This window comes from Alligator mississippiensis, chromosome 8 (assembly GCF_030867095.1).
Source record: "Alligator mississippiensis isolate rAllMis1 chromosome 8, rAllMis1, whole genome shotgun sequence".
NCBI classification, from domain to species: Eukaryota; Metazoa; Chordata; order Crocodylia; family Alligatoridae; genus Alligator; species Alligator mississippiensis.
This window is the reverse complement of record NC_081831.1, coordinates 16,802,501-16,810,000: the sequence shown is the minus strand read 5'-3', so window position 1 is coordinate 16,810,000 and position 7,500 is coordinate 16,802,501. Positions and strand designations below refer to the sequence as shown.

The 7,500-nt window shown below is 69.1% G+C and overlaps 8 non-coding genes across 8 annotated transcripts; all 8 read right to left on the bottom strand.

The window, feature by feature from the left end:
- Window positions 1–619: 619 nt before the first annotated feature.
- Window positions 620–726, bottom strand: LOC132252350 (U6 spliceosomal RNA). Its single transcript, XR_009464243.1, has one exon. It is a non-coding gene; the product is annotated as a U6 spliceosomal RNA (small nuclear RNA).
- An 864-nt stretch (window positions 727–1,590) lies between these two features.
- LOC132252248 (U6 spliceosomal RNA) lies at window positions 1,591–1,697 on the bottom strand. The gene has a single exon (XR_009464145.1). It is a non-coding gene; the product is annotated as a U6 spliceosomal RNA (small nuclear RNA).
- An 838-nt stretch (window positions 1,698–2,535) lies between these two features.
- LOC132252304 (U6 spliceosomal RNA) lies at window positions 2,536–2,642 on the bottom strand. The gene has a single exon (XR_009464199.1). It is a non-coding gene; the product is annotated as a U6 spliceosomal RNA (small nuclear RNA).
- Window positions 2,643–3,506: 864 nt separating this feature from the next.
- Window positions 3,507–3,613, bottom strand: LOC132252247 (U6 spliceosomal RNA). Its single transcript, XR_009464144.1, has one exon. It is a non-coding gene; the product is annotated as a U6 spliceosomal RNA (small nuclear RNA).
- An 838-nt stretch (window positions 3,614–4,451) lies between these two features.
- Window positions 4,452–4,558, bottom strand: LOC132252303 (U6 spliceosomal RNA). The gene has a single exon (XR_009464198.1). It is a non-coding gene; the product is annotated as a U6 spliceosomal RNA (small nuclear RNA).
- Window positions 4,559–5,422: 864 nt separating this feature from the next.
- Window positions 5,423–5,529, bottom strand: LOC132252246 (U6 spliceosomal RNA). The gene has a single exon (XR_009464143.1). It is a non-coding gene; the product is annotated as a U6 spliceosomal RNA (small nuclear RNA).
- An 838-nt stretch (window positions 5,530–6,367) lies between these two features.
- On the bottom strand, window positions 6,368–6,474 carry LOC132252341 (U6 spliceosomal RNA). Its single transcript, XR_009464236.1, has one exon. It is a non-coding gene; the product is annotated as a U6 spliceosomal RNA (small nuclear RNA).
- Window positions 6,475–7,338: 864 nt separating this feature from the next.
- Window positions 7,339–7,445, bottom strand: LOC132252245 (U6 spliceosomal RNA). The gene has a single exon (XR_009464141.1). It is a non-coding gene; the product is annotated as a U6 spliceosomal RNA (small nuclear RNA).
- Between the last annotated feature and the right edge of the window lie 55 nt (window positions 7,446–7,500).

The following is a 7,500-nucleotide window of genomic DNA, read 5'->3' as shown; positions in this document are numbered from 1 at the left end:
GAGGCGGTGTGCACATGCAAATACAGCGGAGCATGCTGGGAGCAGCCGTGCCTGACCTGAAAGCCCCCTGCGGCCAGGGCCCGGGGCCTCAGGGCGGGAGCGGGACAGGAGGCGCGCTGAGGGACCTTGGCAGGGCCTCCTGCCATATCGGTGGCCCTGCACATGAGGAGGAAGGGCCTGGGTGGCCAAGTAGGGCACCTGGAGCCAAAGCAGCCCCACAACCCACCCCCGCCATCGAAGGCTGGTGGGGGGAAGGGCCCGAAGGAAGGCCGGGGCTTAGCCTGGGAGCCCTTTGGCTCCCGGTTTTGGGCCCCAGTCGGGCGCGTGGTGCCTCCGAGTCGTGGCAGGGGGCACCGGGGACCCCGCCAAAGGCCCTTGCACCCCTCTGTCGCTCCGTGGGGGCACGGCACGGGAAAGCGAGCGCTCTCCTGGCAGGGCCTCTCGGCCTTGGCGACAGACCCTGTCGGATCGGGCGGGTGGCCGAGTGCACGGCGAGCGGACCGTCCCCGTCTGGCAGGTCCCCCGGCGCCCCGGATGCGGCGGTGCTGTCTGGGGCCCGCAGGAAGGAAAAGGGCAGTGGTGGGGGCGGCAGCAGCCGCAGGGAGGTCCCGGGGGCCACGAAAATATGGAACGCTTCACGAATTTGCGTGTCATCCTTGCGCAGGGGCCACGCTAATCTTCTCTGTATCGTTCCAATTTTAGTATATGTACTGCCGAAGCAAGCACAAAGGGTGGGCAGGGTTGGCAGCTAGAAATAGGTGGGCAGGCCTCGGGCCTTTGAGGTCAGGGCGACCAAGGCCCGGTCGGCAGGACCGGTGGCAGGCGCCGACTGGTTGCCGCAGGACTGCCCCTTGCGCCCTTGGTCCCCACCACCCCTCGCAGGGCAACCCGGGCTGTGGGATGGCAGGACCTTCCCGTCAAGCGGCCTGAACTGGGCCAAGGTGGGAGGCGGTGTGCACATGCAAATACACCGGAGCATGCTGGGAGCAGCCGTGCCTGGCCTGGAAGCCCCCTGCGGCCAGGTGCCGGGGCCCCAAGGCCCAGGGCGGGAGCGGGACAGGGACAGGAGGTGCGCTGAGGGACCTTGGCAGGGCCTCCCGCCATACCGGTGGCCCTGCACATGAGGAGGAAGGGCCTGGGCGGCCAAGTAGGGCACCTGGAGCCAAAGCAGCCCCCCCAACCCACCCCCGCCAGCGCAGACTGGTGGGGGGAGGGGGCCGAAGGAAGGCCGAGGCTTGGCCTGGGGGCCCTTTGGCTCCTGGTCTTGGGCCCCTGTCGGCCGTCAGGGCAGGCGCGTGCTGCCTCCGAGCCGTGGCGGGGGGCACCAGGGACCCCGCCAAAGGCCCTTGCACCCCTCCGTCGCTCCGTGGGGGCGCGGCACGGAAAAGCGAGCCCTCTCTTGGCAGGGCCTCTCGGCCTTGGCGGCAGACCCTGTCGGATCGGGCGGGTGGCCGAGTGCACGGCGAGCGGACCGTCCCCGTCTGGCAGGTCCCCCGGCGCCCCGGATGCGGCGGTGCTGCCTGGGGCCCGCAGGAAGGAAAAGGGCGGTGGTGGGGGCGGCAGCAGCCGCAGGGAGGTCCCGGGGGCCACGAAAATATGGAACGCTTCACGAATTTGCGTGTCATCCTTGCGCAGGGGCCATGCTAATCTTCTCTGTATCGTTCCAATTTTAGTATATGTGCTGCCGAAGCAAGCACAAAGGGTGGGCAGGGTTGGCAGCTAGAAATAGGTGGGCAGACCTCGGGCCTTTGAGGTCAGGGCGACCAAGGCCCGGTCGGCAGGACCGGTGGTAGGCGCCGACTGGTTGCCGCAGGACTGCCCCTTGCGCCCTTGGTCCCCGCCACCCCTCGCAGGGCAACCCGGGCTGTGGGATGGCGAGACCTTCCCGTCAAGCGGCCCGAACTGGGCCAAGGTGGGAGGCGGTGTGCACATGCAAATACAGCGGAGCATGCTGGGAGCAGCCGTGCCTGACCTGAAAGCCCCCTGCGGCCAGGGCCCGGGGCCTCAGGGCGGGAGCGGGACAGGAGGCGCGCTGAGGGACCTTGGCAGGGCCTCCTGCCATATCGGTGGCCCTGCACATGAGGAGGAAGGGCCTGGGCGGCCAAGTAGGGCACCTGGAGCCAAAGCAGCCCCACAACCCACCCCCGCCATCGAAGGCTGGTGGGGGGAAGGGCCCGAAGGAAGGCCGGGGCTTAGCCTGGGAGCCCTTTGGCTCCCGGTTTTGGGCCCCAGTCGGGCGCGTGGTGCCTCCGAGTCGTGGCAGGGGGCACCGGGGACCCCGCCAAAGGCCCTTGCACCCCTCTGTCGCTCCGTGGGGGCACGGCACGGGAAAGCGAGCCCTCTCCTGGCAGGGCCTCTCGGCCTTGGCGACAGACCCTGTCGGATCGGGCGGGTGGCCGAGTGCACGGCGAGCGGACCGTCCCCGTCTGGCAGGTCCCCCGGCGCCCCGGATGCGGCGGTGCTGTCTGGGGCCCGCAGGAAGGAAAAGGGCGGTGGTGGGGGCGGCAGCAGCCGCAGGGAGGTCCCGGGGGCCACGAAAATATGGAACGCTTCACGAATTTGCGTGTCATCCTTGCGCAGGGGCCATGCTAATCTTCTCTGTATCGTTCCAATTTTAGTATATGTACTGCCGAAGCAAGCACAAAGGGTGGGCAGGGTTGGCAGCTAGAAATAGGTGGGCAGGCCTCGGGCCTTTGAGGTCAGGGCGACCAAGGCCCGGTCGGCAGGACCGGTGGCAGGCGCCGACTGGTTGCCGCAGGACTGCCCCTTGCGCCCTTGGTCCCCACCACCCCTCGCAGGGCAACCCGGGCTGTGGGATGGCAGGACCTTCCCGTCAAGCGGCCTGAACTGGGCCAAGGTGGGAGGCGGTGTGCACATGCAAATACACCGGAGCATGCTGGGAGCAGCCGTGCCTGGCCTGGAAGCCCCCTGCGGCCAGGTGCCGGGGCCCCAAGGCCCAGGGCGGGAGCGGGACAGGGACAGGAGGTGCGCTGAGGGACCTTGGCAGGGCCTCCCGCCATACCGGTGGCCCTGCACATGAGGAGGAAGGGCCTGGGCGGCCAAGTAGGGCACCTGGAGCCAAAGCAGCCCCCCCAACCCACCCCCGCCAGCGCAGACTGGTGGGGGGAGGGGGCCGAAGGAAGGCCGAGGCTTGGCCTGGGGGCCCTTTGGCTCCTGGTCTTGGGCCCCTGTCGGCCGTCAGGGCAGGCGCGTGCTGCCTCCGAGCCGTGGCGGGGGGCACCAGGGACCCCGCCAAAGGCCCTTGCACCCCTCCGTCGCTCCGTGGGGGCGCGGCACGGAAAAGCGAGCCCTCTCTTGGCAGGGCCTCTCGGCCTTGGCGGCAGACCCTGTCGGATCGGGCGGGTGGCCGAGTGCACGGCGAGCGGACCGTCCCCGTCTGGCAGGTCCCCCGGCGCCCCGGATGCGGCGGTGCTGCCTGGGGCCCGCAGGAAGGAAAAGGGCGGTGGTGGGGGCGGCAGCAGCCGCAGGGAGGTCCCGGGGGCCACGAAAATATGGAACGCTTCACGAATTTGCGTGTCATCCTTGCGCAGGGGCCATGCTAATCTTCTCTGTATCGTTCCAATTTTAGTATATGTGCTGCCGAAGCAAGCACAAAGGGTGGGCAGGGTTGGCAGCTAGAAATAGGTGGGCAGACCTCGGGCCTTTGAGGTCAGGGCGACCAAGGCCCGGTCGGCAGGACCGGTGGTAGGCGCCGACTGGTTGCCGCAGGACTGCCCCTTGCGCCCTTGGTCCCCGCCACCCCTCGCAGGGCAACCCGGGCTGTGGGATGGCGAGACCTTCCCGTCAAGCGGCCCGAACTGGGCCAAGGTGGGAGGCGGTGTGCACATGCAAATACAGCGGAGCATGCTGGGAGCAGCCGTGCCTGACCTGAAAGCCCCCTGCGGCCAGGGCCCGGGGCCTCAGGGCGGGAGCGGGACAGGAGGCGCGCTGAGGGACCTTGGCAGGGCCTCCTGCCATATCGGTGGCCCTGCACATGAGGAGGAAGGGCCTGGGCGGCCAAGTAGGGCACCTGGAGCCAAAGCAGCCCCACAACCCACCCCCGCCATCGAAGGCTGGTGGGGGGAAGGGCCCGAAGGAAGGCCGGGGCTTAGCCTGGGAGCCCTTTGGCTCCCGGTTTTGGGCCCCAGTCGGGCGCGTGGTGCCTCCGAGTCGTGGCAGGGGGCACCGGGGACCCCGCCAAAGGCCCTTGCACCCCTCTGTCGCTCCGTGGGGGCACGGCACGGGAAAGCGAGCGCTCTCCTGGCAGGGCCTCTCGGCCTTGGCGACAGACCCTGTCGGATCGGGCGGGTGGCCGAGTGCACGGCGAGCGGACCGTCCCCGTCTGGCAGGTCCCCCGGCGCCCCGGATGCGGCGGTGCTGTCTGGGGCCCGCAGGAAGGAAAAGGGCGGTGGTGGGGGCGGCAGCAGCCGCAGGGAGGTCCCGGGGGCCACGAAAATATGGAACGCTTCACGAATTTGCGTGTCATCCTTGCGCAGGGGCCATGCTAATCTTCTCTGTATCGTTCCAATTTTAGTATATGTACTGCCGAAGCAAGCACAAAGGGTGGGCAGGGTTGGCAGCTAGAAATAGGTGGGCAGGCCTCGGGCCTTTGAGGTCAGGGCGACCAAGGCCCGGTCGGCAGGACCGGTGGCAGGCGCCGACTGGTTGCCGCAGGACTGCCCCTTGCGCCCTTGGTCCCCACCACCCCTCGCAGGGCAACCCGGGCTGTGGGATGGCAGGACCTTCCCGTCAAGCGGCCTGAACTGGGCCAAGGTGGGAGGCGGTGTGCACATGCAAATACACCGGAGCATGCTGGGAGCAGCCGTGCCTGGCCTGGAAGCCCCCTGCGGCCAGGTGCCGGGGCCCCAAGGCCCAGGGCGGGAGCGGGACAGGGACAGGAGGTGCGCTGAGGGACCTTGGCAGGGCCTCCCGCCATACCGGTGGCCCTGCACATGAGGAGGAAGGGCCTGGGCGGCCAAGTAGGGCACCTGGAGCCAAAGCAGCCCCCCCAACCCACCCCCGCCAGCGCAGACTGGTGGGGGGAGGGGGCCGAAGGAAGGCCGAGGCTTGGCCTGGGGGCCCTTTGGCTCCTGGTCTTGGGCCCCTGTCGGCCGTCAGGGCAGGCGCGTGCTGCCTCCGAGCCGTGGCGGGGGGCACCAGGGACCCCGCCAAAGGCCCTTGCACCCCTCCGTCGCTCCGTGGGGGCGCGGCACGGAAAAGCGAGCCCTCTCTTGGCAGGGCCTCTCGGCCTTGGCGGCAGACCCTGTCGGATCGGGCGGGTGGCCGAGTGCACGGCGAGCGGACCGTCCCCGTCTGGCAGGTCCCCCGGCGCCCCGGATGCGGCGGTGCTGCCTGGGGCCCGCAGGAAGGAAAAGGGCGGTGGTGGGGGCGGCAGCAGCCGCAGGGAGGTCCCGGGGGCCACGAAAATATGGAACGCTTCACGAATTTGCGTGTCATCCTTGCGCAGGGGCCATGCTAATCTTCTCTGTATCGTTCCAATTTTAGTATATGTGCTGCCGAAGCAAGCACAAAGGGTGGGCAGGGTTGGCAGCTAGAAATAGGTGGGCAGACCTCGGGCCTTTGAGGTCAGGGCGACCAAGGCCCGGTCGGCAGGACCGGTGGTAGGCGCCGACTGGTTGCCGCAGGACTGCCCCTTGCGCCCTTGGTCCCCGCCACCCCTCGCAGGGCAACCCGGGCTGTGGGATGGCGAGACCTTCCCGTCAAGCGGCCCGAACTGGGCCAAGGTGGGAGGCGGTGTGCACATGCAAATACAGCGGAGCATGCTGGGAGCAGCCGTGCCTGACCTGAAAGCCCCCTGCGGCCAGGGCCCGGGGCCTCAGGGCGGGAGCGGGACAGGAGGCGCGCTGAGGGACCTTGGCAGGGCCTCCTGCCATATCGGTGGCCCTGCACATGAGGAGGAAGGGCCTGGGCGGCCAAGTAGGGCACCTGGAGCCAAAGCAGCCCCACAACCCACCCCCGCCATCGAAGGCTGGTGGGGGGAAGGGCCCGAAGGAAGGCCGGGGCTTAGCCTGGGAGCCCTTTGGCTCCCGGTTTTGGGCCCCAGTCGGGCGCGTGGTGCCTCCGAGTCGTGGCAGGGGGCACCGGGGACCCCGCCAAAGGCCCTTGCACCCCTCTGTCGCTCCGTGGGGGCACGGCACGGGAAAGCGAGCGCTCTCCTGGCAGGGCCTCTCGGCCTTGGCGACAGACCCTGTCGGATCGGGCGGGTGGCCGAGTGCACGGCGAGCGGACCGTCCCCGTCTGGCAGGTCCCCCGGCGCCCCGGATGCGGCGGTGCTGTCTGGGGCCCGCAGGAAGGAAAAGGGCGGTGGTGGGGGCGGCAGCAGCCGCAGGGAGGTCCCGGGGGCCACGAAAATATGGAACGCTTCACGAATTTGTGTGTCATCCTTGCGCAGGGGCCATGCTAATCTTCTCTGTATCGTTCCAATTTTAGTGTATGTACTGCCGAAGCAAGCACAAAGGGTGGGCAGGGTTGGCAGCTAGAAATAGGTGGGCAGGCCTCGGGCCTTTGAGGTCAGGGCGACCAAGGCCCGGTCGGCAGGACCGGTGGCAGGCGCCGACTGGTTGCCGCAGGACTGCCCCTTGCGCCCTTGGTCCCCACCACCCCTCGCAGGGCAACCCGGGCTGTGGGATGGCAGGACCTTCCCGTCAAGCGGCCTGAACTGGGCCAAGGTGGGAGGCGGTGTGCACATGCAAATACACCGGAGCATGCTGGGAGCAGCCGTGCCTGGCCTGGAAGCCCCCTGCGGCCAGGTGCCGGGGCCCCAAGGCCCAGGGCGGGAGCGGGACAGGGACAGGAGGTGCGCTGAGGGACCTTGGCAGGGCCTCCCGCCATACCGGTGGCCCTGCACATGAGGAGGAAGGGCCTGGGCGGCCAAGTAGGGCACCTGGAGCCAAAGCAGCCCCCCCAACCCACCCCCGCCAGCGCAGACTGGTGGGGGGAGGGGGCCGAAGGAAGGCCGAGGCTTGGCCTGGGGGCCCTTTGGCTCCTGGTCTTGGGCCCCTGTCGGCCGTCAGGGCAGGCGCGTGCTGCCTCCGAGCCGTGGCGGGGGGCACCAGGGACCCCGCCAAAGGCCCTTGCACCCCTCCGTCGCTCCGTGGGGGCGCGGCACGGAAAAGCGAGCCCTCTCTTGGCAGGGCCTCTCGGCCTTGGCGGCAGACCCTGTCGGATCGGGCGGGTGGCCGAGTGCACGGCGAGCGGACCGTCCCCGTCTGGCAGGTCCCCCGGCGCCCCGGATGCGGCGGTGCTGCCTGGGGCCCGCAGGAAGGAAAAGGGCGGTGGTGGGGGCGGCAGCAGCCGCAGGGAGGTCCCGGGGGCCACGAAAATATGGAACGCTTCACGAATTTGCGTGTCATCCTTGCGCAGGGGCCATGCTAATCTTCTCTGTATCGTTCCAATTTTAGTATATGTGCTGCCGAAGCAAGCACAAAGGGTGGGCAGGGTTGGCAGCTAGAAATAGGTGGGCAGACCTCGGGCCTTTGA